Source organism: Otolemur garnettii, unplaced genomic scaffold (genome assembly GCF_000181295.1).
Source record: "Otolemur garnettii isolate 467f Iridium unplaced genomic scaffold, OtoGar3 scaffold00031, whole genome shotgun sequence".
NCBI classification, from domain to species: domain Eukaryota; kingdom Metazoa; phylum Chordata; class Mammalia; order Primates; family Galagidae; genus Otolemur; species Otolemur garnettii.
In genome coordinates, this window is record NW_003852426.1 from 2,739,580 (window position 1) to 2,748,548 (window position 8,969).

At 46.5% G+C, this 8,969-nt stretch overlaps 1 long non-coding RNA gene and 2 other non-coding genes across 3 annotated transcripts; all 3 read left to right on the forward strand.

Moving 5' to 3' along the window:
* The first annotated feature begins 4,127 nt into the window (after nucleotides 1-4,127).
* Nucleotides 4,128-7,081, forward strand: LOC105886933. Its single transcript, XR_001161264.2, has 5 exons — nucleotides 4,128-4,238; nucleotides 4,598-4,730; nucleotides 4,949-4,989; nucleotides 6,457-6,648; nucleotides 6,862-7,081. It is a non-coding gene; the product is annotated as an uncharacterized LOC105886933 (long non-coding RNA).
* LOC111725134 lies at nucleotides 4,786-4,850 on the forward strand. The gene has a single exon (XR_002773274.1). It is a non-coding gene; the product is annotated as a small nucleolar RNA SNORD48 (small nucleolar RNA).
* On the forward strand, nucleotides 6,297-6,363 carry LOC111725130. The gene has a single exon (XR_002773270.1). It is a non-coding gene; the product is annotated as a small nucleolar RNA SNORD52 (small nucleolar RNA).
* Nucleotides 7,082-8,969: the final 1,888 nt, after the last annotated feature.

Sequence of the window (8,969 nt, forward strand, 5' to 3'; positions counted from 1 at the left end):
TTTTTTTTTTTTTTTGCAGTTTTTGGCGGGGGCTGGGTATGAACCTGCCACCTCTGGCATATGGGGCCAGCACTCTACTCCTGTGAGCCACAGGCACTGCCCCTGTATTCTTTTTGTTTTTTAGAGACAGAGTCTCACTTTATCACCCTTGATAGAGTGCTGTGGCATCACAGCTCACAGCAACCTCCAGCTCTTGAGCTTAGGTGATTCTCCTGCCTCAGCCTCCCAAGTAGCTGGGACTACAAGTGCCTGCCACAATGCCCAGCTATTTCTTTTTTTTTTTTTTTTTTGCAGTTTGTTCGGGGTTGGGTTTGAACCCACCACCCTCAGTATATGGGGCCTGCGCCGAACCCACTGAGCCGCAGGCACTGCCCCACCCAGCTATTTTTTGTTGTAGTTTGGTCGGGGCCGGGTTCGAACCTGCCACCCTCAGTACATGGGGCTGGTGAGCAACTGAGCAACAGGCGCCGTCCAAATCTAGGCTTTTTCCAGACTGCTCTTACAAATTCTTCCAGCTTCTGTCCATAACCCGATCCCAAAGCCACTTTCACATTTTCAGATATTTGTTATCAGCAACAACCCCACTCCTTAGTATCAATTTTCTGTTGCTTATAACATAATACCTAGTTTATAAGAAAATAAATTTATTTCTTATAGTTTTGGAGGCTGGACAGTCCAAAGTCAAGGAGGCGTATCTGATGAGGGCCTTCCTTCATGTTAGTAATGATAGAAGTGGTGTAGACATCACATGGTGAGGGGCTAAGTGTGCTCTGAATACAAATTTTACAGAACAAATCCTTTTAATAAAGGGATTTTTTTCCTGTGAAGTTTGTATTCAGTTGAGAGGCCACACTTGGAGATTTGGAGGGCCACACATGGCCTTAAGGTGATAGGTTCCCCAACCCTGCAGATAGAACCAGGGGCTAATCCTGATTTTATTTTATTTATTTATTTTTTTGAGACAGAGCCTCAAGCTGTTACCCTGTAGAGTACTATAATGTCACAGCTCACAGCAACCTCCAACTCCTGGGCTCAAGCGAGTTTCCTGCGTCCACCTCCCAAGGAGCTGGGATTACAGGTGCCCACCACAATGCCTGGCTATTTTTTGGTTACAGCCGTTATTGTTGTTTGGTGGGCCCAGGCTGGATTTGAACCCACCAGTTCAGGTGTATGTGGCTGGCGCCTAAGCTGTTTGAGCCACAGGCGCGGAGCCTCCTGATTTTATTTTTGGGAGGATAGTGTCTTGGGAGAGGGAGTGTGGGAAAGTATCAGTGCTGCTGGTGATAAGAGGCTTTCTGCTTTGAACTGGAACCTGAAGGCTTGAAAGGCCTCAGTGACAACAGTAAGAATGATAGAAGTTAAGGAAAAATCTCTAGCAAGTTTAATGGGCCAAAAAAGAATTCCTAAGACTGGGTCAATTAAATTCATGACTTTCTTTTTTCTTTTTTTTTGACAGAGCCTCAAGCTGTCCCCCTAGGTAGAGTGTTCTGGCATCACAGCTCACAGCAACCTCCAACTCCTGGGCTCAAGCAGGTCTCCTGCCTCTGCCTCCCAAGTAGCTGGGACCACAGGCACTTGCCACAACGCCTGGCTATTTTTTGGTTGCAGCCATCATTGTTGTTTGGCGGGCCTGGGCTGGATTCGAACCTGCCACCTTAGATGTATGTGGCAGGTGCCGAGCCAAATTCGTGACTTTCTCAAAAGGAAGATTTCATTAGGAAGCAATATCTAAATATATAAGAAGTAATAGTCTACCTGTTCACATACACATGTTGGAACTTAAAAACAATCACTTAGCAACATTAGCCCCAGAAGGAACTGGCACCTAGAAGCTGAGAAATGCATCAAATAAACAAATAAAGAATATAGGATCCTTGGAGATTCTTTTGAAGGAAGACTGAAGCCTTGAGAAAACGATACGCTTGGAAAAACTCAGTAGTGCTCAGCAAGGGAGGAGAAAAGATTTTCTCTAGGCTAAGATTAGGATATAAAAGTATAAGTTTATTTTATCTTTTAGAAGGAGAGAGAGAGAGAAATGATGAGGTATCCCAAAGAAAGAAAGGGAGAATGCCTGCAGTTGAGGGACAAAAAAGGTGACTGGAGTCGAATTCTCAAGGTATTGTGAATGTGAATGCTCTGTCCATTTTTCCTCTGGCAAGATTGGAGACACATCCCTTTGTTCCTGGGGCACCCAGAGGAATCACTAGAGACTACTGAAACAAATTCTAAAAGGCAAAGGAGCTGGTGAAATACAAAGAGGAAGAATTTACTTTACATTTCCTTTTGGTCTATAGGGCTCCCCCGCAGTTTGTGAAAACAGAAATGGGCAGATATTAAAGCAACGTAGGCAGTTGGCAGTAAAAATATGAAGGTGGACACTGTTCAGAGGCACCAGACAGGATGGAAGGGAGGCAATGAGTGGATCAGGTGGTTTCAAAGTTCCTCAGAGAAAAGCTCAGAGACTCTAGTCCAACCAGGTCATCATTACCACTCTGGAGTTGGAAACCAAAAGGACACTCACCACAGCAACCAGGGAGAAAGGGCACGGCTGTCCACCGGTCACAGCCTGAAGGTCAGTAGTAGAAACCATCATTTAACCACCACAGCCAAGTCCCCATGGGAGTGGGCTCTAAACCTTAGGCCTGTGGCCATCAGGTCATTGCAGAATAACCTGCTAGCAAAAGAAATAAGGGGGGCTGCTAGCAAGAGAAATAAGGCAGGCAGAGAGATTGAGGTTTTTGGCCTTACTGAAAAACTATTGTGGCTAAGCATCCATAGCACAGTGGTTATGGCGGTGGCCACACACTGAGGGTGGTAGGTTTGAACCCAGGCCAGGCCTGCTAAAACAAAACAACAATGACAACTACAACAAAAAAATAGCCGTGCATTGTGGTGGGTGCCTGTAGTCCCAGCTTCTTGGAAGGCTGAAGCAAAAGAATCGCTTATGCCCAAGTGTTTGAAGTTGCTGTGAACTGTGATGTCACGCACTCTACTGAGGGAAACATAGTAAGACTCTGTCTCAAAAATAATAATAATAATAACTATTGTAATGATGGTCAGCCTTTATTGTAAAATAAAAGTTACTAATTCCATCCTCTTTTAGCCCAAACCACAAGTTGCTAAAAAAAAAAACAAAAAACCCATAAAACAGGTAAATGGAGAGTTGTTTAATGAGCACAGCTTCCGTTTTCTTTTTTTTTTTAGACAGTGTCACATTGTCACCATTGGTGGAGTAGTGGTGTCACAACTCACAGCAACCTCAGACTCCTGGGCTCAAGTGATCCTCTTGCCTCGGCCTCCTGAGTAGCTGGGACTACAGGCGCCCACCACAACGTCCGGCTGTTTTTAGAGATGGGGGGGGGGTCCTCGCTCTGGCTCAGGCTGGTCTCGAACCTGTGAGCTCAGGCAAAACACCTTGGCCTCTGAAGAGAGCTAGGATTACAAGAGTAAGCCACCGCGCCCGGCCCTCGCATTTCAGTTTTTCAAGTTGAAAAAGTCCTGGAGATCCGTTGTACAACAATATGAATATACTTAACACTTCCGAAACGTACACTTAGAAGAGGTAAGATAGTAAAAAAAAAAAAAAAAAAAAAAGTACCAAATTGCATACTTGGAACATGCAGAGTTTATTACACGTCAATTATATCTATATAAAGCTGCTTAACAAAACACATGAAACTTAAGGTGCTTGGCAATCTGCCTGCTCCAGCAGGGGAGCAAATAAAGATTTCGCCGGGTGTACGGAGCTGGGGTGTCCGAGGGGTCAGGGGAATCGGACGCAGACCAAGCTCCCGCGATAACGGTTACTGAAACTACCAGCCCACCAAGGGGTGCTTAGCTCGCGCCTGTCGTCCGGAGCCGGGTCTTTCTCCTGCCTGGCCTGCCAGATCATCGTGTTTTATGTTTTTCAAAATTCACATCTCCAAATATTTGCCCAGAGTAGTGTGACACATACTTTCATGGCCTTCTTTTCACTTTGTTTTGTTCCTATTTGGACGAACGATGGGGGGGAAAATGCGCGTCAAGACAGGCAGGCAAGAAGACAGCCATACCCGTCAGGCCCCCGACTCAGGGCAGCCATAAATAGCCCAGGCCGGAGTCAGTCTCTTTCTCTTTGGGTGGTGGGCTGTTTGGTGATAGTCGTGTGTTACTTAGTGTTTTCGTCGCCTCAGTTGCGGAGCCTGAGCAAGGGCAGTTGGCAGGCCCCGCGCCGGCTTTGCACAGCAGTGGGTGTACAGGTACCTCGGAGCCGCCTGGGGGAAGCACAGCTGACCTCGGCTGAGCTGAGTATACTACCGTTGCAGAGTAGTTTCTTATATTTTCCTGAGGCCATTGCTTGGAACTGACCTAGCTGAGGTCGGGAAACTCATTGGAGTCGCTCCGGCCTCTGCTTGGTTTCTTCCCAAGTTTTTCGTTTTTTGTGGGTTTTTTTTTTTTTTTGAGACAACAGAGTCTCACTCTGTCGCCCTCGGTAGTGCTGTGGTGTCACAGCTCATAGCAACTTCCAACTCCTGGGCTTAAGCGGTTCTCCTGCCTCAGCCTTCCGAGTGGCTGGGACTACAGGCCCCCGCCACAATGCTTGACGGTCTTGTTGCAGTTGCCACTGCTGTTCTAGCTGGCCGGGGCCGAGTTCGAATCCGCCACCCTGGGTATACGGGGCCGGCGCCCTACCCACTGTGGCACAGGCGCTGCCCTCTTCCCAAGCTTCTGATCCTCACAGCACCATGATGGTGAGTGGTTTGCACTAGTGATCACGATCGACTGGCGGTCGGCCTGGGGGAGGACGGGCATGATGACCACCCCGGGTGACTGAGTGTCTCGCTGATGCCAATCACCGCAGCGCGCTGACCGCTCCCCGGGTCAGGATCCCTAGATCTCAGCTCGGGGAGAAGTTGATTGCCTGGGGCTCTTATTAATCTTAAGTTCCTGTATCTCGTTTCCCCATTAGGAGTTTTAAGACGTCCATCAGTGTGTTATCCTTGAATAAAGGTGAGTATCGGTTACAAGAGCTTCTCGAGTGGCTCTGATTTTGTTAACAGCTAATGGGCTATTATGGAGATCTACCTATTTTCTAATGAACACATACATCAATGAAATATTTCAAAGCACTTTTTTTTCTGAGGCAGTCTAACTTTGTCCCCCTGGGTGGAGTGCCATGGCAATAGCTCACAGCAACCTCAAACTCTTGGGCTCTAGTGATTCTCTTGTCCCAGCCTCCCTAGTAGTTGGGACTGCAAGCCTGGCTATTTTTAGAGACTGAGTCGTTATTGCTCAGGCCTGGTCTTGAACTCCTGAGCTAAAGTAATCCACCCTCCTTTGCCTCCCAGTGTGCTAGGATTGCATGCAAGCCCCACCGTGCCTGGCCCACTTTTATTTTTTATTTATTTTTTGAGACAGCCTCAAGTTGTTGCCCTGGGTAGAGTGCTGAGGCATCACAGCTCATAGCAACCCCCAACTCCTGGGCTTGAGATTCTCTTGCCTCCACTTCCCAAGTAGCCGGGACTACAGGTGCCCGCCAGAATGCCCAGCTATTCTTTGGTTGCAACCGTCGTTGTTGTTTGGTGAGCTGGGCTGGGTTTGAACCAGCCAGCTCAGGTGTATGTGGCCAGCACTTGAGCCACAGGTGCCCAGCCTATTTATTTGTTTTTGAGGCAGTGTCTAGTTTTGGGAAGTAGGCTGGAGTACAGTGCCATGGTCATACATAGCACTACAGCCTCCAACACCTGGGCCAAAGCACTGTGTCTCAGTTTCCCCCAGTACTTGGAACTACAGGCATGCCCCTAGCTTGCTTTCTTATTTATTTTGCAGTTGTTTAGCTGGTCTGGGCCAGGTTCCAACCGGCCACCCTCGGTATATGTGGCTGGCACTATAACCACTGTGCTATGGGGACCAAGCCAAGCTTTCATTTCCTTTTTAGAGTAAGGGTCTCACTTTGTTGCCTAGCCTGGTCTCAAGTGGTTATCCTGTGTTTGCCACATAAAGTACTATAATTACAGGTGTGAACCCCACTTACATCCAAAAAGACCATTTTTTGGTTGCCTTGTGACTATTGTATTTTAACATTATTTAAGCTTGGTTAATATGCCTCCTTCCCCCGTGTTTGTACTGTAAACTTAGGAGTACACTGGAGCCTCTCAGGAATGTTCACTATAGTTCTGGATTATTTCCTCCTCTTTCCCTCTCAAACTTAACATCCCTGCCTGGACTTAATTTGTTAGATTTTACATACTGGAACTGTTTTGAATGTACTACATTCCTTCCTGAATATCTTCCCTTGATCCAGATCTCCCTAAATTGGGAATGATGATTTTACAGACTAGAGTCTCTGACACTGGTCCTGATGTCAAAATGAAGTTCTGACTCATTTAGGGAACTGGATACTTGGGGTTTCTTAGAGGAACTAAAGGGAGAGGGCTGTTAACGTTGGTTGTTCTCATTGGTGGTTCTCTTTTCTAGAAGGAAAGTTTTGGAAGCTCAGCCAGGGGCAGTGCTCCTTCACAGATACTGCACTAACCTTATGGCCACAGGCCTAAAGTTTGGATCCCACTCCCATGGGGACTTGGCTGTGGTGGTTAGATGATGGTTTCTACTACTGACCTTCAGGCTGTGACCGGTGGACAGCCATGCCCTTTCTCCCTGGTTGCTGTGGTGAGTGTCCTTTTGGTTTCCAACTCCAGAGTGGTAATGATGACCTGGTTGGACTAGAGTCTCTGAGCTTTTCTCTGAGGAACTTTGAAACCACCTGATCCACTCATAGCCTCCCTTCCATCCTGTCTGGTGCCTCCGAATGTGTCCACCTTCATATTTTTACTACCAGTTGACCACATTCTTTTAATATGTGTCCCTTTTATGAAATTTCAGGATTTTGCTGTCACAAAGGATGTCTTCTAGCTGGTGCTGAGCAGATTCTAAGAACTTCTTTCCTGTATTAACCTGTGTGAGCAGCTGTAGTCATTGGAGAAAAAAACTCACCTAGAAATTTGGGGGCACTTGTGGGACAATTAGATAGATACCTTTAACTTTATCTTGTACAACTGTCTGGTTTTATCTGAAGAATTACAATAAAATAATTGAAAGCAAATAAAAATATTGTTTGGTCTCTGAAAACAGAACTATACAAAAATATTAAATGTCTCACATAAATAATCATCACAGTTTGTGTCCAGCTGTACCTCTTTACAGTTAGGTATAAAATACTAAGATTAGGCTCAGTGCCTATAGCTCAAGTGGCTAAGGTGCCAGCCACATACACCAGGGCTAGCAGGTTTGAATCCAGCCCAGGCGCAGCAAACAACAATGACAACTATAACCAAAAAATAGCCAGGCATTGTGGCAAGTGCCTGTAGTCCCAGCTACTTGCGAGGCTGAGGCAGGAGGAGCTCTTAAGCCCAAGAGTTTGAGGTTGCTGTGAGCAGTGATGCAACAGCACTACCCAGGGCGACAGCTTGAGACTGTCTCAAATAAAATGAAAAATGAAATCTAAAATACTAAGATTAGTTTCTGTCATAAACTAAGTCAAGGATTTCTTTTTTTTTTTTTTTTTGAGACAGAGCCTCAAGCTGTCCCCCTGGGCAGAGTGCCGTGGCATCACAGCTCACAGCAACCTCCAACTCCTGGGCTCAAGCGAGTCTCCTGCCTCCGCCTCCCAAGTAGCGGTAGAGTGCCGTGGCATTACAGCTCACAGCAACCTCCAACTCCTGGGCTCAAGCGAGTCTCCTGCCTCAGCCTCCCAAGTAGCTGGGACCACAGGCGCCCGCCACAACGCCCGGCCATTTTTTGGTTGCAGCCATCATTGTTGTTTGGCGGGTCCAGGCTGGGGATTCGAACCCACCACCTTAGGTGTACGTGGCTGACGCCTTAGCCGGTTGAGCCACAGGCGCCGAGCCAAGTCAAGGATTTCTAAGTTGACTGCCATAGCATTCAAATGTGCTGGATGTTATGAAATGTTTGAGATTTTTTTTTCCTTCCTTGAGATAGTCTCCGTTGCTGTGGGTAGAGTACCTTGGCATCATCATAGTTCACAGTAGCCTCAAACTCTTGGGCTTTAGTAATTTTCCTGCTTCAGCACAGCAAGTAGCTGGGACTATAAACACCTACCACAGTCCCCATCTAATTTTTCTATTTTTAGTAGATGGGGTCTTGTTCTTGGTCAGGCTAGTCTCCACCTCAGCTCAAGCAATCCATCAGTCTGAGAGGGTTAGGTATTTTTCTTTTTAAGACAGTCTTACTGTCACCCTGGGTAGAGTATTATGGCATCATAGCTCACAGCAACCTCAGAATCTGGGGTTTAAGCAGTTAATTTTTCCTTCCCAGTTATTTTTTTCACCTCTAAAAAATTGCCTGGTGGTGTGGGCACCTGTAGTCCCAGCTACTTGGGAGGACTGAGGCAAGAGAATTGCTTGCGTCCAAGAGTTGGAGGATGCTGTGAGCTATGACACTACAGCACTCTACGGAGGGTGACAGTGAGACTCTGTCTCAAACACAAACAAAAATGCAACAACACTGATAAGCTGAGCAAGGTAAAACTTGCAAAGGTGAAACAGGAAAGAACACCATTGCCTGTGTTTCTTAGAAGTGAAGTAATGGACCATAACACCAAAAGTCTGAAAACTTACAGTTACATGTATCTGTACAAATTGAGTGAATTTTTCTTTTCTCAAGGTCCTAAAATGTCTTGAGGTTTTTGGGTTTGTCACAGAGTGGCATTCTTAAAAAAAGAAAGTGACATTCTTTATATACTGCAAGGATAAGATTGTAAAGGAACCATACAAAGTGCTAGGCCAATCTTTCCAATAGTTTTTTTATCCCTCTTTGAGGAACCTCAATTCCTCACAGCCATCTGGAAATATTAAAAATATGCCATTCCGGCTCAGCGCCTGTGGCTCAAGCAGCTAAGGCACCAGCCACATACACCTAAGGTGGCGGGTTCGAATCCCCAGCCCGGGCCTGCCAAACAACAATGATGGCTG